This window comes from Microtus oregoni, unplaced genomic scaffold (assembly GCF_018167655.1).
Source record: "Microtus oregoni isolate MIOR12 unplaced genomic scaffold, Mior012 000013F_ref0000133, whole genome shotgun sequence".
Classification (NCBI taxonomy): domain Eukaryota; kingdom Metazoa; phylum Chordata; class Mammalia; order Rodentia; family Cricetidae; genus Microtus; species Microtus oregoni.
Genome location: NW_024543072.1, coordinates 32896322 through 32916931, shown reverse-complemented (window position 1 = coordinate 32916931; position 20610 = coordinate 32896322). Strand labels below are relative to the sequence as shown.

The 20610-nt window shown below is 40.7% G+C and overlaps 1 protein-coding gene across 7 annotated transcripts in view; it reads right to left on the bottom strand.

The window, feature by feature from the left end:
* Pou2f1 (POU class 2 homeobox 1) overlaps positions 1 to 20119 on the bottom strand; it is a 152242-nt gene extending 132123 nt beyond the window's left edge. For 5 of the 7 annotated variants that reach the window (XM_041663052.1, XM_041663050.1, XM_041663057.1 and 2 more), the window contains exon 1: positions 19262 to 19314. The gene's annotated coding sequence lies outside the window, so the exon portion shown is untranslated. Of the gene's footprint in view, positions 1 to 19261; positions 19319 to 19720 lie in introns of those variants that run through there. The other 2 variants (XM_041663055.1, XM_041663054.1) reach the window with 2 other exon arrangements.
* Between the last annotated feature and the right edge of the window lie 491 nt (positions 20120 to 20610).

Here is a 20610-nt window from a genome sequence, read left to right as displayed (position 1 = left end):
AGGCACACGAAAAGCTGACCAATCAGGAAAGGTAATGTAACTTACCACTAAATAGTATTCTATATCTCAGACAACCAAGTAGCATACCAACACCTTGTTTTTCCCATGAATGACATGGAGTTTCAAAGACTGTAACAAAACCATCATGGGCTCACAACACCTAGAAGTAAGCTTCAGATGTTTGCTTTTCCAAAACTCATTACTCTTCCTTTTACGGTTGTGCTACTATTTTGATGTTGTTAAACATTGAACACAAGTAATATTAAGATCTTTCCTTCTAGAAAATGAAGTCCATAAAGCAGAGTCTCTCATGTCATCCTCACACCCCTATGCCATAAGCAGTCTTTCAAAGCCCAAAACCAAACCCGACAGAACAACTTTGAACATTTATTTCATTACTTCTTATATGTATGAATTTACTATTTATTATAATAAATTTATTTCGCTACTTTTTTGTATGTATTAATGTTTTGCCTATATATATGTGTGCAACTCATTGTGTGCTTGGTACCCTCCAAAGTCAGAGTGGATGCCCTGGAATGAGAGTTACAGATGTCTGTAAGCCACCACATGGTTGCTGGGAATTGAACACAGGTTGGCTACAAGACAAACAAGTTCTCTTAACCACTTAGGCAACTCTTCAGCCAGCAAACAATCAACTTTTGGGCTTGTGGATCTTCGGATCCTAAAAATTACTGAAAGTTACATTTAGGTAGATTTCTAAGATGGCCTCCTCTGACACCTGACTTCTAATATTTCTACTTCACCATGAGTGTGGAATGGATCAAGTGCCTTGCTTCAAATAACACGATAGAAAGGAAGGTACTACCTGGGAGATTATACTCATATTCAAGAGAGGATTCTTTTGCTCTATTTAGATGAAAAGAATGCACAAGCAAAGTATCACTTGTTTAGTGTCAGTAACTCTGAGCCTTGAATGTTTAGGACTGCCTACTTTCAGTGACACCTCTACACTTAAGTTCCCGTTCCCTAGTACTGAGATTGAAGTGTTAGGACCCTCAGCTCTTAGAATTATGGATCCTAGGAAACCAGAGCTCTTAAAAGCATTCTGGAGTTCTCCCAGCAGTTAGGCAGAACATGCATCTTTTCCAAGACCCCAGCTCTCCTCCACCCTCCTCCTCCATTTCAGCTGTGTTCCAAGGCTTTAGCTTTTTACTGTCTCTCTCCCATATTGTTCTCTTCTATTGACTATGCCTTGGCTGGGGCTGAATTACTGCCTCTTTGTGGTTTTGGCTCAGCCTTCTCTAACAGAGAATAGGTCACAGTGTGGGAGAAGGGTCTGACAACTGTCCATCAAGCAACTAAAATATCTGTGCCCAATAATTTGTGTATGTGTTGTGTGTGTGTGTGTGTGTGTGTGTGTGTGTGTATACAGTGCTAGCTACAAAGACTGCGCATAAAATTAAGTCTTATTTTCAGGCAATTTTCATCCCATACTTAGCCCTTAGCCAAATACCATTTCAGAGGAAAAACATGTCCTCTTAGAAGGAGCTGAGTCTTCCTAATCTACCTCAATTCAGTTACAAAGGCAATGATTTCCATCCTGCTAATGTTCTTTCCTTGCTAGGAATAATCTCTTATTCTATCAGAGGAAGCTGGTGAAGCCACAAAGCAAAGGAATAAGGGCAGTTTCTGACAAACTAAGTGCCTGACAAAAAGAAACTAATGTCCTCATGTTGTAAAAGGGAGCAGCAGGCCCACTTCCCACTGCCCAGCCCTCGGCTAGCTTACACCCAAAATAATTACACGGAAACTGTATTCATTTAAACACTGCCTGGCCCATTAGTTCTAGCCTCTTATTGGCTAACTCTCACATATTAGTTTAACCCATCTCCATTAATGTGTATTGCCACTTGACTGTGGCTTACCGGCATGAGTCTAACCAGCGTCCATCTTGGAGAGGAGAGCCACGGCGCCTGCCTGACTCTGCTTTCTTTCTCCCAGCATTCTGTTCGGTTTACTCCACCTATCTAAGCTGCCGTCCTATCAAAAGGCCAAAGCAGTTTCTTTATTTGACCAATGAAAGTAACACATAGACAGAAGGCCCTCCTACACCACCCTCAGCCACACAGCCAATAAGAACTGCCATCCAACAATCATGTAAGCAAGCTTAGCACAAGATCTCTCCCACCTGAACCTTCAGATGAGACTATAGCTCCAGCCAATGTAAAAGTCCTCACAGAGGACCCAACAAAACCATGCTCAGATTCCTCACCATGAAAACCTGTGTCTTCTTTTTATGTACTATCTATCCTTTAACAGAAAATTCATTCTTAATTCCACATTCAGGCTCAAAACTACAGACTCTTATACTGTTCAGCCCTATTCAGGGAGGGTCTTAAGTTCTCTGAGGTACTCTGTACAGAGGATTCTCAGAGCAAGAATGAAAAGGAAACTGGCAATATTATTAAGTACATGAACAAACATGCTCTGAGTAGCTTCATTACCTATGCATAAATATGCATAGCAGAACAAAAAATGATATTGCTAAAATAGTTATCTACTATGTTTAACATGTTTGTAGTAGTGGGAATGATACAAACAACATAAGGAATGTCATAATGAACACAGTCAAACTTGAAACTAAAGAAAATATTTAGTAAATATGTATCCATTATCACATGAGCTAAGAACTATGCAAAGTGAGGCACTAAAATGAACACTTCATTCTCACCTCCAGAAACTCTAATATTTATATTAGACTGAGGAACTTAAGAAAATTAATTCAGGCATGATGATACATGCCTTGAATCACAGCAATTGGGAGACAGAGACAGGTGGATCAGTAAGTTCAAGACCAACATAGTCTCCATAGCGAATTCTAGGACAGTAAGAGCTACATACTGAGACTCTGCCTCAATCAATCAAGCAATAAAACAAAAGTGAGCAAGTGAAAGAGAAAAACTCTAGTTATCACAAAATAAAAATTACATATAACCTTAAATATGGTAACATTACTATTTTAACTGATGAAAGTTTTAAAATAAAAGGAATTTTTAGACATATAGAAATATGGCTGCTGGCAGGGCAATGGTGGCGCACGCCTTTAATCCCAGTACTCAGGAGGCAGAGGCAGGAGGATCTCTGTGAGTTCGAGGCCAGCCTGGTCTACAAGAGCTAGTTTCAGAACAGGCTCCAAAAGCCACAGAGAAACCCTGTCTTGAAAAACCAAAAACCAAAAAAAAAAAAAAAAAAAAGAAAGAAAGAAAAAGGAAAAGAAATATGGTTGCTGTTATTAAACAACTAAATACATACGGTAAATAAAAACAATTAGGTAATCTGTGATTTTCTATTATCCAGACCCATTCTACCTTAAGCTAATACTACCAACTGAAGTTGCATATAGATTAATTTTAAAACTAATAAATTTTGCTGTCAACTTACGATAGCAAAGGTTACCTTCAAATTCTTTTAACTATATTATTACTTCATCTGCTTAAGTGACTTTTTACTGGCATCACTATGGACAAGTCAGTAGTAACTAGAATTAGGATTTCTGATCCCTTCCTTTGAATAGCAAAGTATTTAGTTACTTCCTCTCTGTCTGTCTGTCTCTGTCTCTCTCCCTCTCCAGACATGTGTATAATAACATGAACAAGTTATAGCATATGTTTTGTTAGGTTACTGCTTGATATCATTCAATGAGAAATGGTGAAAAAAAGAAGTCAGGTTAACTGCTACCTCCTGGGTAAGAACTTCCTGGAACAATTTCATACAGAACCAGGAGTCTCTAAAAGCAAAAGATCTAAATTACAGCAAATCTCTACAAAAGATAATGAGAAAGAACTCTAGAGAAGACTACAAAGTAAGCAAAAGAGGAACAGCAGGGCATGGAGAGAATGTATTAAAGGTATTTGAAAAGAAAACAAAAACTAAATAAGAACAAAACACAGAGGGAGCTTCATTTTTTTTTTAAGTTATTTGTGCAGGAATATCAGAAAAGTTGACAGGAAACTTACAATTACCTTGGAAACACTAAGGGAGAAATGCAGAGTTCTTTACAAGCTTCTGTAGTCCATCATCATTTATCTGTGTCCTGCACATTAAATCAGAAAAGGTGGGAATCCCTACTTGACCAGTCTGTGATTTAAAATGATGCTTGTCATTTAATAAAATCACCACAGTTATATACAAAACATTCGATTACCTCTAAATTACAGTCAGTATTCCTTCTAACACTTTTCTTTCCTTTAATATTTTAATTTGTCCACTGTATCACCAAAATAATTCATGTCTCAACTTCTTCAATCTTCTTAAAAATAAATTTATTTACTACTGTATGAATGTAAAATGTGCAGGTGTGTGCATGCTGAGCACATGTGTAGAGATCACAGGAAACTTTGTGGAGTCAGTTCTTTCCTTCAACCTTTACGTGGGTTCTAGGGATAGAACTTGGGCTTGAGCAACAAGTGTCTGACTTATAGGCTGAGCCGTGTATGTCATTGGCCCTTCATCCTTTTGTGTGGTCAATCTTCTATTGGAGTTTTATCATGCATTACCAATGTTGCAAAGTATTCATAATTAACCTAAGTTAATCCTCAATCTTTTACATAAGCCAATATTCTCTACCATCTATTATGTTCATTTTGTCTGCAGAATCTGACAGAACCTTAAACACTGTACACAGTTAAATTTTCCCTTTTATGGCTTCTGAGTTGTCATGTCAAAAGCTTTTTGATCCATAAAACTAAATAAAAACTTTTCCTACTCTTGTAGTACTTACTTTCAGTTACCTTTTGAACATTTAAATTTTAATCCCTTCAAGCAAATTTATGTGCAGTATGTGACACTGACATAATTTCCCCCATACAAACAAGGAGCCAACTGTCCCAACCACCTGGTCTTTCTACCTAATGCCAATTTCAATCATTCCAGGCTCCTAAACTCTAGTTTAGTGATAACAAGACATTTTCATGACTGCATTAAAGAGATCATTTTTCAAAGTTTATTGTTGTTCAGGGGGCTATGCATTTTACTTCTAACATTCCCAGCACCTGCTTAAATGAAAATAAAAGAGAGGGTGGGAGTGAGAGTATCAAATTTGACTACAAAACCAAATTTTAACCATTAAGTCACCACAATACTTTATTATGTATTTGTACTTACAGTGTGGTCTAAAATTACACTTGAATTGTTGCCTATGGCTAGCACGCTTACATATGATCTTTCACTGGAATAAAACAGCAAAAACTATAGAAGATAAGGTTCATATTTATTAGAACTGGGAGTTAACCACATTTTGATAGCACAGCAAACAGGAATGTGGGAGCTCACCAATAATGCAAACATCTAACAATCTTACCCTTAACAAAATATTTTAAGTAGGCGTTTAACCACAACACCTTTGCTGTCAGAGACAAATGGACTGTTTTTAGGGGAGCATTTCATTCGATTAAGAAAAGGACTGTTAATGGGACCTGTTTCTGAGCTGCCCCAACATCAAACAGCAGACCAAAAAAAAAAAAAAAAAAACAAAACAAAAAAAAACCCAAAACAAACAAACAAAAGGCAAACTACCCATGCAGCAATCTGTCTCCTGACCTCTCAAAAAAGCCAGCAGGCAGTCTAGATAGGTAGTTCACATATACAACATACAAAATATGTTCTTCCTGAAACACCCTCTTATTCAGGGTCATTATCATCTTTCCTCACCACCTCTGGACTTTCTGAGGCTGTTGCTGCTGTTTGTCAACCATAGTTCACACATTCCACTCACTAAAGAACCACCAAACCCATCAATTGAGCACTTCCTCCTACTCTCATCCTTTAATTGGTGTTTCCTATGTTCCAGAGAAGCCCAGGCTTGCTGCAAGGTTAGACTCCAGTTTGGGCAATATGGAAAAGATTTTAGAATAAATCTGGCAGTTCTATTCTGCAAGTAGGATTAGATTGCTAAAACTTTATTATCTTCCCATTCCTCCTTTATCCCTCTCCCTAAATCTTTGAATAAAATTTTAGAGTAGGCCAGAGTAAAAATGTATGCACCCTCTAGTTCTTTTCTATTAAAAGAAACATTTTCTTTGTGAAGGTATGGTTCCCCAAGAACACAGCACCACAGCTGACTCACCCCTACCCAGACCCTGCAACTAGATGCTCTCTAAGTAAAGGGCTAGTACATGACTTGCAGGAAACTCCTCAGACTACAGTGGGAGAGTGACTTCAGCTCAGTCTCAAACCTAAGCTGCTTCTTCACAGTATAGGAATAACTTACCTCTGGGTGATCAGAGGGAAAAAGGATCCCTTGTGGATCATGTTTTCAGGTAATAAACTACAAGTACTCTGAAAATGCTAAAACTGGGGTGATATAATAAAAATAAATCTGTTTTACATTTGAAAATATATAGAAAAAATTTATGATGCCCAACTGAGAACAAAACTCAAAGCATTCAGATGTCTTTCTACCAACCTAGAAAAAAATCCAAAAGACTAATGTAAGAATTAATTGTACTAGAGAGAATTTGAAGAAACTGATACATATAAACACTACAAATAAGACTGCAGGACCAGTTATGGTGGTGCTTGCCTTTTAATCCCAGAACTCCAGAGGCAGAGGCACAGGCAGATTTCTGTGCACTCTGTAGGCCAACTTGGTCTGCATAGCTAGACCCAGGATGACCAGTACTAAATAGTGAGACTTGTCTCAAAAAAGGAAAAGATAAAAAGAATGTGATTTGGTATCATCCTCAAAGGTCTGACCCCAGTATCTTTAACTGTGTATTATTCTATCAGACAAAGATTTTGAGAGGCCATTGTTTGGGTCCAGTCCCTGAACGTCAGACCAAATCAGAATGAAGTTATTTATACCAAGAGTCACTTACTCAAACTGAACTTTGAAACAAAGCAGTTTTCCAATCAGAAGGGATGTAATTTAGTTAAGCCAACAAGAAAAGAAAATCTCATTTCAATCCTGTAAAGGAAAATAACTTTTTGTCCCATTTCTGCTTCCCTTGGCCCTTTTCTGCCTACAAAGCCAAGTCTCTTTGCTTAGTTCACTGGAAGAATCATTCACTCCATCCTAAAGAATGAAATGCTTCCCAAATCTAAAATGAGAATAAAAACCAACTAGCTCTTTACCCTAGGTTTGGTACAGTCTTGTCACCAAGCTATTCTTTAATCCTAAAGCTCAATTTCTAAGAATTTTATTATTGTTTTGTTACTTTATAGTTACTAGGAATCAAAACCCAAGGTCTTGTTGCATACCAGGCAATCAACCAGTAAGCTATTATCCCACCAAAATCTTTCCTAAAACACAAAACACTATACATTAAATGTTTACTACATTAAAAAAGAATGGGGGTCCAATGTACCTTAAAACAAACCAAGTAAAAGAAACCAGCAAACTATTCAACACAATCAAATACTATGTAAAGTTTTTTCAGAGATAAACAGCAGACCGAATAAACAAGGCAATGAAGAACATAAATAAATAGGGTGTACCCAACTGGGGACCAATGCCACTAAATAGTTATTTCTCACCAGAAACAATAACCAACTATCATGTTGCCCCAGGTGAAAGGGACACCCCTGGATTAGTAACAGCTTAATAAGGGAGAAGAAATGTGATAAAACTAAAGTATCTTTTTCTCTGCAAATTTATTTCATATAAATTTTTTTTACTACAACCCATCTAAGAATAACTAAAACATTTTAAAATGTTAAAATAATAAATAACCACGAAAGTCCCAATTTTCTTTCTCACAAACCAGATTAATCCTTCGATTAAAATTATCCAGATGTTAACAACTATAGTTGGTTTTATTTATTTATTTATTTATTTATGAGATAAATCCTGACTATACAGATCAGACTGGCCTTGAGTTCTCCAGTCTCAACCTCATGAGAACTATGACTAGACCATCACAACCAGTTTACTATTTAACTTTTAATTCAAAAATGCTAAATATTTATGGATTACTAGTATTAGCAATATGCATGCCAAACACTTCCAAATATTTTATATTCATCATCGGGAAGCTAAGTTAATGTCTGAAAGCTAAGTTAATATTAGATTTGGTAATCAAGTGTCCATCTCTCCATGTCTTTATATCAAGACAGAGATATAAAGACACATAACTAAAAGCTGTGCTCCAGGGCAGTGGTATGTCAAGACCCTGTCCTCAAAAACAAAAATTAAAACACACAATTGACTCTTTTCTACTACAGGATCTGGATCTAGGAACTAAATGCTGTTGTTAAGTACAGCGATTTTACAAGCAGAAACTCAGAAAGCCCCCCAATTCTTACTATAAAGATTTTACAAGCAGAAGCCCCCCAACTTACTATAACTCATCATTCAACTAGCTTGAAACAGAAGTCAAAGCCCAAGGGAGTAATATTGTTCCTAATTATTGACACCAAGACTGGGATATACTAATCGGTCTCGTTAATTCTGTTTTGTCAACTGAAATCTAGGAGTGGCATTTCATTCCAACAGGGTCTTTGTTATTAATATGAATCTGTGCAAAGCATTTGGTACAGTAAGTAACACAAAAACTTTATAAATGTGATCACTTTGAGAGAAATCAATGCATTTTGTCAGAAGGTACAGAAATTGCCACAAAATCTGACTGCATTTTTTGGTCACTGAGACATATAAAGATTATGCAAATAAACTCAAAATGTAGGTAGATATGTCCAACTCTACAGCTAAATCTCAAGTAGCAACATTGGACTTGAGTAACATAAAAATGCTATTTTCAGTTGTGTGTATATGTTGTTCTGTTCATTTAGAACATTTTCAACACCATCTAATCATCACCTCCAACTCATCCCTTATGTCTTAACATAAACACACTTTCTCAGAAAGCCCCTCTAATCCACTTGTCCAGATTAAGACAGCTACCTTATGTTTCTATAGCAGTAGCCCTCATACTTACCACTGAACCAATATGAACAGTGTCACTGTATGATTTCCCCAACACTGTGGGCTGTCAGGAGTGACATGTACTGGTACTCTATCTCTAGTTCAAGGCAAAGAGTGAAAGTAGCTCTGTGTGTATTGAATAAAATGGAGGCAGAAGGGCCGACTGGTTTGTTCATATTCATACCGAGTACTACAATTCATGCTAAACTTATGCCCTGATCATTTACATTCGGGTATATCCCCAACCATTCTCTAGTGTAGTAATTGAGAATCATCTGTTGAGAAACTCTATATGTCTATAATTTATGTATGTAAAATAATCGTTTGATGCTACCAAATCAATGTAAAGTTTTATAAAATAGGGATTTTCAGACATCATCTGCGTTAGAATCTCAGTTGATGGCTAGGCCTTCTCACATACCAACAAAGAATTAGAATCCATTTCATTAAACAAGCATTATTTGCTAAATGTCTACTCTATTCTGTTTTCAAAGTTCTTATGAGACAAGATTTTACTTATATAATCAATTAGAGAAGAAAATAAGACTGTCTACAGTGAAGCGCTGAATTAGCTAAATGAACACAAATTAAGAACTAAATTCAGATTTGAAAGTAGGGCAGAAGCTCAGACTGAAAAAGAGGCTATTTATGGAGACAAGCTATGAATAGATAGGTCCCTAAAGATAAGCAGGGCACAGACCCTTCATAGAAACAAAGGGGAAGGTTTCTAGATCCTTCCCCTAACTAAAAATCTTGCAGAAGGACCTGGGGCAGTGACTAGGTAGAAAGTCAGGTCATGATGCCCAGTCTCCTTGCTCCTACTGAAGAGCAAGAACAGAACAGCCTCAATGTGACCAAAAAAAAAAAGTACCAAAGACTTTAAAAGTGTGAAATCTGGACTGGGAATGCTGCTTAGTGGTAGAGTACTTAAGTAACACTGGGTTTGATCCCCAGTATCACAAAAATAAAAAAAATTAAAAAAAGTGAAGTTCCTCTAAATTTAAATTATAAAAAACTTTTGAAAGTCCATTAAGTAACATCCTAAAATTACATACTAGGCCATAATATGGAACCCAGGTTCTCAACTACGAGAAACTTTTTTTATGCTCCATATATCACAGCATTCCATAGCAGGGACAATGCAGCACAGGTTCTCAGAACAGTCCAAATACTTTGACCTGACAAACAGAATGGTAGGTTTACTTTAAAGGCCATGTCTCAAACTGGAATCGGGGTAGGGGATTCGGAGAAAGAACCAGCCAAGTCTCAAGACAAAATATAGCCATCCTCCTTCCAGGGGCAACTTTTCTAAAAATCAAAACTTTGCAAAAGGAATACACCATTTGTGTGAGGTTGGGGGGCAGGGGTTGGCGCTTCCCGCTGGAATCTTGATAAGGAAGTGGTGAAAGATAACATACAGGTAGGGTACCACTAGAAGGCAGAATACAATATTTCCCTGCAAAGCTTTCCAGAGTACTAAAACAGCACACTTCTTTCCCAAGGGGGAGGAGGGGGTGGCTACAAGCAGAAATGTACAGCCTTCAAAGGGACCCCACAGAATCCATAAGCCACTAACACTGCTCCTTTTCTCCCACAGCACAAGTAATAAAACTGCAGATTTTACTCTGGTGCTCCTCTAAGAAAAACTATTATAGTACTTTAAAGATGCCTCTGCTATCAATTTGTTCCTCCCCACAGAATACCTCTAACACTGTCATTATCACCATCTTATTGTTGAGAAACAGCCACAGATGACAATGGCAAAATCAAAATTAGGTATCAATGCTCAATCCATATACACATCAGTATGTATGGACATCACCCTTTACATGATGTTTATCATCCATTTAACTGACTAAAATTATTTTTCAATTTTCAAAAGTAATGTAAATAAGATCTGCCCGAAATGTGTCAAGTATGTTTGAAATGTTCATTCTTAGATGACTCTACAGTTTAAGAGCACTTACTGCTCTTGCAGAGGGACCCAGGTTCTCTTCCCTGCAATCCACGTGACAGCTAACAAATGCCTCTAACTCCAATTGCAGGGGATGCACGTGTGACACTCTTGTCTGCCTCTGGTGGGCTGATCACCACATGTGGTACACATATACTAATGCAGGCAAACACACAGAGAATTTTCTTAAACTGAATTCTTCTTATTTTCCAAACAACTCCCTCTCCCAACTTCCTTACCTCTATCTGTTCATGATACAAATCTTCCATACAAAGAAGCCATGTTCAAATTCTTGATATTTCACCCTTCTCTAGCTGCTAAACATTTTAAAATAAGGGTACTGTCCAAAACAACTAAAAACTGACTCCTTGCTGCCTAACAAACAAAATAAATTCAAACTCTTGAACAAAAGCAAAGTATTCACATGAACTCAAAGCTCCTATTGATAAAGCTCCAAACCTGTGCTTATTAAACACTGTTTTGTTCTCCAAAACAGTGCTTATTAAAGCACACAGACCTTGGGAAAGTCACTTAATCTGTCTTTATTTTACTCAACTATAAAATGGGTATAATAATACTTGCCAGTAAGGCTAACTGAGGTTATGAAAATAAGAGTGCTGCTATAAAAATTAAGGTACTATAAAAATACAGACATTATCATTATGTCATGATTATGGTAATTTTATTTATGCCTGCCCTTAAGAGGAAGTAGTCCACATAAAACACAGAAGAACAAAACTTTAAAGATAGATAAAAGAAACATAAAACAAATACAAGGATGTAAAATGAAAAATGTACACCACAACTGACTATGCGTTTGCTTCCCTTCAGGCCACTAATTTGGCATGAACATTCTTTGATTTAGAAAGAAAGCTAAGCCAATCAGACAGATCTATGTCCACAAGACTAAAAGTGAACTCGCTGATCAAAAGTAAAAGTTCCTCTTAAAGACAGGCCAGAATCTTTTCTAAAGGACTAGTTTCTGTGTCATAAAACTGGACTTAACACCATGTCTAACCTATGCTATTACACTAGTGGTTCTCAATCTTCCTAATGCTGTGTGACCCTTTAATGTAGTTCATTGTGTTGTGGTGACCCTCAACCATAAAATTATTTTGTCATTACTTTATACTGCAATTTTTCTACTGTTACAAATTGTAATGTTAATATCTGAGGTGCAGGGTATGGTATGTGAACCCTGTGAAAGGGTAGTTCAACACAAAGGGGTCAGGACCCCTAGTCTAGTAGCACTGTACTAGACTGAAATGCTCAGAGGGGAAGTATATGTAAGCATCTTGATTGTACTTACAGTATTAAACGGAACACCTCAATTTCTGTAGACTTGTTTCTATGAATCCAATCTCCCGTTTCAAAATACCCTGTGCACCATTGTGTTACTCACAGCCAGTCCTTAGCCCTCTAACAACTTCCTAGCAGAGGACAAACGACTCTTGGTTCCTCACCTAAATCAGCAGAACGCCCAATACCAGCTCCTCTGCAATGGCCTCCTTTCCTTCTTATCCTTCTTTCTCTTCCTTCCCTCCTTCTCTCCCTCCCTCCCTTCCTTCCCAATTCTTTCACAGATTTCATACTGACAGCAGTCAGAAAAATGAGGCAGGAGGATCCACAAAGAACCCAAGACCAGCCTGGGCGACACTGGAGTCCCAGCCAGTCTAACATACAAATTGAGACTTTGGTTTGTCTTGGCTGATAGCAAAGAGTTGAGGGGGCGGGAAGGATGAGGTGGGGGGGAGATTATAATTATCAAAGTCAAGGGTAGGAGGACACATCACCTACCAGCTCAGCTGTAAAACAGTTACCATGCAGTGGGCCCTGCTCATATCTCCTGCACCAAAAGAAAATCAGAAATCTATGTTCTTATATGTTCACTCACACACACACACACACGTATTCATGTATGTGGTGTTACATGTGCATATGTGTATGTGAAGGACAGATATCAACATGACCTGTTTTTGGAAGTGGCTCTTTTTTTGAAACAAGGTCTCTCATTGTACTGGAGTTCACCCATTTACTGAATAACAGGTTTCAGGAATCCCCTACCTCTACCCCAAACCCACCCAGGGCTGGAATTAGGGATCAAACACCTTACTAGTTGAGTCATCTCCCCAACCCCTGCTATTCAACAGTTGAGTGGCTGGTAAGCACGACACTAAAAACTGAGAACTATTTTCTCACAGGGAAGCAAACATTTTGGCACAGATTACATCTAAATTACCTTCTGGCTATAACATTCTAGGATGTTTTGATTAATTCAAACTTGAACACACCCTGATTTCCTTCCTGATCTTCATCATGTTGCATATTTTAATATGTAATTATATACATTGTTTTAAATTTTCCCTGCTTAAGTAAGCATACCAACCCTATTATAACATTCTTACACTTCCTTGCTGTCCACAGGAAGAATGAAAAAAGATACACAGTGGATATATATTTTTTATAAGCTAAGAAATGTTAATTATGTTTAAAGATTCATTATAATATCTTGCTGTAATATAGATCGGCAAAAAAGCATTTTTTCATTACCAAACCATTAAAATGTACAAAACCAAGGAAACAGCTAGATTAGTCTCCTTAAAAGCATATTCCCTTAAATCTACCATTAAGTATACTGCTTAAGGTGACATATTAAAACCCAAGTATTATAACATGCACAGAATGTTTATTTTCTAGCCATTTCTGTTAACACTTTCTAATACAAACAGAAAGCTCACAAGAAGAAAAAGAATCTAATATTTATCACTGTACTGATTTAATTTCATCAATTATTTCTGATTCTAACATAAAAACCAATAAAGTTACAAAAAATTATTAAATAAATCATGTGGCAAATTAAACTACACTTATTGTAACGTTTTTTTCAATATTATCACCTAAGGAAAACTACTACAAGCACTCACAGAGCTTAGTTTTGTGCTTTTTAACTTAATTTTGAAAATTAATATAATGTATCCTCTCTAAGTAAATATCCAGTTTTCTAGACAGCATTTCAAAGGAGAATCTTATAAATCTTAGTTCAATTACTAGTTTCATAAAATTTACTCAACAATGAACACTTCAGAAGAGTGACATTATTAGAAAAAGAAATGTTAAATAAGTTGTATTAGTCACTGAGTATATAAAGACATCCCATCAATGCTCAGTGAGTTAATGATAAATAGTAAAGATACATGAAGCTCTGTAAATATCATGCAAGGCATGCAACAAGTTTCTTCAAGTCAAAGGTTCTGAAGCTCAAAACAATTCTCATACTTTAAATTCTAACTACACTGTAAATGGATCAGTAAGTAAGTCAGGCAAGGGCTCAACTGTGTTGCTCCCATTGTCACTGCTATCACTACTGCAAGAATTTATATCAAGCCGGGCGATGGTGGCGCACGCCTTTAATCCCAGCACTCGGGAGGCAGAGGCAGGCAGATCTCTGTGAGTTCGAGACCAGCCTGGTCTACAGAGCGAGTTCCAGGACAGGCTCCAAAGCCACAGAGAAACCCTGTCTCGAAAAACAAAAAAAACAAACAAAAAAAAAAGAATTTATATCAAGAGCTCACAGACAGTTTAGTACAGAAATATGTTGAGTGTAAAATAAAACCACATTTTAAAATCACCTCAACTGTCCTCTTTCACAAAATAAAGATGTCACTAACATGCTTTATAACATGCATGTAGAAACTGCTATTCCCTATGAATCGTAATTTTTACCTCTTTTAACCACTCAAAAAACCCATTTAGATGGTATGATGGAAAAAAATAATTTAAAACACCGGCCCAAAGAGTTTTCTTACAAAATGGAAGTGAAGTAACCTCACAGGAGGCTGAGAGTTTGAGGCCAGCATGGACTATATTAACAAATCCCAGTCTCAAAAACATAAGAGATTAATTCAGAAAGAATATAGAAATTGATATGATACTGAGCCAAATCAAAACATTCACTCTAATGCCTAATGTTGGATTTCTATGACAAAATAAATAACATGTTCACCCAGACAGTTAGCACTTAGGAGAGCACAGGAGACCAAAACCGGATGTTTTATCTGTGACTTGTTCAAGTTTCTAAACAAAAATTTCTTGAATGGTTCCAAATGAAATCACTTCCATTAGGAAACATACATAATTACCATTCACCAAAACTGTGCTAATGAATCAATACTGATGTAAAAAAGCAAAGAGATGGCAGCCTGCATCATTATTTTTAGTAGCACTGAAAATAAAACTAAAATAAAAAGATTAAGCTATGATTTTCAACACTTAAAAAAAAAAAAACAAGGCAATTGCCACTACATAATGCTAGTCTTCTCAATACAAAGGTAACAGTCTCAATTTAAGCCCACACATTTATACCCATCAAGATCAAGCAATACAGATTCAAGAAACAATTCAAATATTTCATTTATAAAAGTATTCCCAGTTCTGTCAGTTTAGAGCACTTGCCTGTGATATTTGGGGTTTTTTTTACATACATATCTTTGGTAACCTGGTAAAGGCAGTTTGACATTCTGAGCCCTAAACTTACTCCAAAATCTAATTTGGTGAATGATGTAATTACTAATAGTTCAAACTAGGGCAGCAATTAAACATAACTACTGATGTAGAAAAGAACAGAGTTAAAATATGACAAAACAATGTACCATTACAACTGAATCATTGCCACCGTTTGTGTTTGCCTAAACTAATGGCATTTTTTTTGACAATGCCAAATGAAAAGAAATCAAAAGTGAATTGGAAGAGAAAGGTTAAAAGTTACTTTTACAGTAAAGACTTGGAAGCATAGTCCTTTAGAAATGAAAAACATTTCATCAGCTGTCATGAATGTCAGAGACCTTAATTCAAAAAGTTTCACTATAATTAAAAGGTGGGGGCAAGTTAAGAAAGTGGCAACAGATTTTCTAGAAACTTGTATGGGATACAAAGGAGACAGGCAAGTTCCCAAAGTAACCTAAATACTGTACTAAGCCTACCTTACAATCAGTGTCGAGAGTAAAATAGCTTTTCTAACCACATCCCCAGAACTGTACCATCTCCATAAGATAACATAAAAAAATGCTACAAAAATCAAGTAATATGTCAAAAGCTACACACAGAAATCACTACTTTGAAATAGGACTTTAAAATATCATTCAAAATAAAATGTACAAACATGCAGACAAATTCAAAAATAATTCTAGATTCTTTCTAAAGCACAAGCCTTCCCTTAAGTGTTTTACATTATTTTAAATATCATAATTTTAACAAAAAGAATATAGTGGCCTCATTATCTTCAACTCAATTTTAGCCATTAAAATAGGCTCCAAAGCAAATTCCACAGGTCTGAGCCATACTGTGGTTAAGGATTACAAAGAGCAACTAAACAAACAAAAAACAAAAACATAAAATAAGCAGGTATGTAGCACTTCTACAAGTATCCTTACTTTAAGTCTATAGTCTCCATCTGAAACTATGAGGAAATAAATTTTTTACTATACCAAGGACAGCCAACTGAAATAAAATGCCAGTTCACAAAACTCATCGTTTTCTGTATGACAAAAAATGGAACAGTGAGCTTTGTTTGCAAAATGTAATGTGTATTTTATCATTTTGAATAAAATACCTACAGTCTCAGCAGCGGTTAAACTGCAGCTATAAAGGAAATTGTCCAGAGACAAATGGTTTCCCTACGAGAAGGCTCCATTGCTATACTTCACCTCAGGACAATAAATCACATTAACTGCACCTTGTCCTCTGTCCAGTGACATCATCAGTCTGACCACATCTTGGAAACTGGGTGCAAAAACATATGCTGCTTAAGGCATGAAATCATATTACTGTTTTTTGTCCATCCAACCTCACGCACCAGCTCTCTGAAGTAGTTATTCACCTGAGCATCCTCTCGAAAGCTTTTTACCCTTTACTTCATTCAGAGCCTACCTACTGGGTAGAAAAGAGGGGAAAGTGGTGAGAACTCGTTATTTTAGTTTGCACTGAGTCCCCCTAAATCTGAAATTTTAATTAAAGTCTAATATAACTCCATATATTCACCACAGTGATTTAACACATTCAACTTGACTCCTCATACACTTGCCCTAGAAAGCAATACCTTTTAAAAACAAAACTCTTACAGGACAGACCAGAAATCAAAATGATTGCTTTCTCTGAACAGTAAAAGTTAATTGGTTTTCACAAACCGATTGTCCTAGTTCTAGATAAAACAAAATGAATCCTGATGCCTTAAAGCAAGGGGTGGGCAGGCTGAGTAAGTTCCAAGATTAGGGTAGACACAATGCCTGTGTTTCTCTTCTTTTCACTCATTTAACCATGACACCAACACTCAAAGAAAACATAGTCCCATTTCTGTTTTCAGTGCTGCTACAATTAAAATAAGCAGGTCTGTCTCACTTCGAGTCAGTGCAGAAACTGGAAAAGCAGCACCGCTGAGAAACAACCCAAGTGTAGTCAACTGGACTTTCTAAACTACCTAGTTACTCCCCAGGTCCTAGAAGGAAAAAAAAAAAAAATCAACCGGTTTTACAAATACAACTCTTTACAAAGCCTGACTGTGTTTAACTTGGGGAGAGAAGACTATGCCCACAAGGCAGTCCTCCGTTTGTACGAACCCAGTAGCTCTCAAAAGCCTCTGCAAATGGGAATAAGGTCCATGTTTCTGCAAACTGTTAAGAGAAACCCCTTTAGGAGAAAACAAGCCACCACGGAGCTGATGCTCAGCTCGAGCTGTTTTTATGCTGGAAGGCCCCAATAGGATGTGTTCTGCCCGCAGAGGAGGGGACTCAAGTGGCAGTTGGTGAGGGAGTCATTTTGGTTATTAGTAAATAAATCAAGCAGCAGAGAACAAGGCCTAGGCAACTACCAGGGCAGTCCAGGCCTAGTTCTCTCCTTGTCTTCCTAGCACAGACTGGGTTTGATCTCAGAGCTTTGCGGATTGCCAAGGAGGAGGAGAAAAAAAAATCATATCGAACCACAAAAGCACATGGGGCGAATGTAAAATATAAACACGGCGTTGGGCTGTGAGTGGCTGTTATTAAAGGTCTGAATTACTAAACATGAGAGGCGGGGAAAGTCAGGCGGCCATTTCAAGAATATAAACCTCCCTGAATTAGACATTATTCAAATGAGAAGCAAGTAGAGGACCCAGCACGCAGCGAGAAAGCACCACCACACACAGGAGGGAGGGGGATCTCCGTGTCTAGCCACCAACCCTGCTCCCCACAGGACAGGGGAAATCTAGAATATGATCAACTTGTCAGGCCAGCCCTCGGAGGGCAGGAGGGCACTCCTTTACGGTCGAGTTCTCGGGTGGTCTCCGGGAGCTCCCGGGCCTCGGAGCGAGAGGGCCCCCAGGACCACCCGCGCGTGGGGGTGGGGGCGTGTGCGGAAGAGCGACCAAATCCTGCCAGCACCTCCAATCCAAACTGTCCCGCGACCCCACGGCAGCGAGGGTTCTCAAGACTCGCGGGGACCTCTGGCTGGGGGCCCGGGACGACACGGACGACCGAGCCATTTCCACGCAGGGGAACTTCCCCGAGGGCTCCTCCCACCCAGTTCAGCCTCCAAAGGAACAGGAGGACCCCAGAGCGGGCTCAGAACCCGAAGGCCACCTCGCCGGGCCCATGCCACGCAGCCCCTAACCACAGACGCGGACCTGCTGGGGTCAGGCCGCCTCCCGGGGCACGAGAAGGGCGCGGCCAAGGGGGTCGGGGCCGTGACCCCCGGGCTCGGCCCCACGCGGACCCCCGCGCGGTCGCGGGTAGGACGCCACCCCCGGGCGCTCTGCGTGGCGAGCAGCGTCCCCCAGCCCGAGCAGACTCCGGCTCCCAATCCTGGGGGCGCCGCGCGGGTGTCCGGCACTGGGGTCCGCTCCGGCCTCGCCACCCACCGGCATTGTGCTCGCCGCCACCTCTGGCCCCTCCACGCCCCCCCCCCGCCCGCCCGCCCGTCCGTCCGGGTCTCCCGCCCGCGCCCCGCCGCGCCCCGCCAGCCCAGCAGCTATGAATATGTAAAATGTCTTTATTGTCCTCTCCCGGTGTCCCAGCCCCGTCGCCCGCCGCGGACCCGCTCGGATTCGGGCACCGTGCGAGGAGGCGGCGGCGGCGGCCGGAGGAGGAGGAGGGCCAGTGCCGGCGGGCGAGCGGGCGGGCCGGCGCGGCGGCGGGGTGGGCCGGGGGCAGGAGGAGCGCGGTGGCTTCCAGCCCCCTTTACCCCGGGTCTTCTTCCCCCTCCGCCCGGCCGCTCCGAGCTTCTTTTCCCCCTCCGCTCGGCACCCGGAGGGGGCTGTGTTCCCCGGCCCCCCATCTCCTCGCCGTTAATTATAATAATCCTGAGTACTAATAAATTATGCTAAGTCGCGGGGGGGGCCAGCGGGAGCCGGGCTTGAGTATGAATATGAATATGTAAAATGCTGTAATGATTACCTGCTGCTGCTGCCGCCGCGGCTGAACTCTCATCTTGACTCGCTGCTCCTCCGTCCGCCATTTTGAATATTTTAACCAAAATCGCCCGGTCGATAAACCCTCCCTCGCTCCCGCTCCCCTCCCCCTCCCGCCCTGACCGCCTCCTCCCTCCCTCCCTCCTTGCGCCCTCCCGTTCCTTCCTCTCCCTAGGCGCGCGCCAGGGGGCGCACGAGGCCGGCGCTGCTCTCCGCCGGCCCCCTCAGAAGAGCTCCACCCCCCGCGCGCACTCTGCGCACGCGCGCTCCTGCTGCTAGGCCCCCTTCGGCCGCTCCAGTGCCCCGAACCTGCCAGTCAAGCCTTTCCCTTCAGGACTCCCCGCCCCTCGCGACGGCCGTGCGCGTGCGCAGCTCTCCCCACGCGCTGGCGAGGAGGAAGGCGCATGCGCTTTTCTCCCCCCTCTCCCCCCCAGCGTAACTTCACCTCAGAGTGTGGGGTGTCAAGTGCTTGTGTGTGTCTTCCGATCGTCCTCCCATCTTCTGCGCTGTTCCCCGCTCGGATTAGCTCGGGATGTCCATGGCGGGTGTTGTTGGCAAAGGGCCGCGTGCGCGGCGGCTAACAGCCTGGACGGAGGACCGGGGAGCGCTCCGCGTCCGCACACTCGCCCGCCCCGGCCGCTCGGTACTTTTCTTAAGGCTTCCCTCGCTGTTGGCTTGGGACAATGGAGGGGCCGCTCCCCCTCCGAGGTAATTTCCGGCCCTGCGGGCAGGTGGGGGCGGAAACGTCCTCGGCGGGCAGCGGGCACGAGGCACCTGCTGGGCCACGCGCGGACTGCCCGCTTTAAATTTGAATCCGCACTAATCCCCGCCTCGCGACTCTGCCCGTGCCGCAGATTCGACCCCGGCCGGCGCGCGGGGCGTGTCCTGGCGGCGCTAATTAGCCGGGGCAGCTTCTGCTCCACTTGTCGCGAACGTCGAGCGAAGCATCCTGGAGAGGCTCACCCGGGCGCTCATCCGCTTCCCTTCCTTTCGGCCCGGTCGCCCTTGGCGCACCCACCCGGGCGAAACAAACAGACTCCATCTGCGCCAGGACTTGGCTTCTGGAGCACCTTTTAAAGGCTGCTTGTGAGCTGACCCGATTAACAGTGTGGACGCTGCCAGTAGCGCCGCCGTCAATTCTCCTGACTGTGTGTGTGTGTAGCTCAGCAAATAGAAGAGTGAAGGAAAGTTTCCACGTGTTATCTTCCTTCGGAATTAGCTAGCATATGGCCGAGATTTCTCTTTACTGCTAAAGAGTTTCCTGTACGAAGAACCAAATCTATTTTACTAATTCTTAACAAGTCTCAAGATTTTCCTAATTTTTTTTCCAGGTTA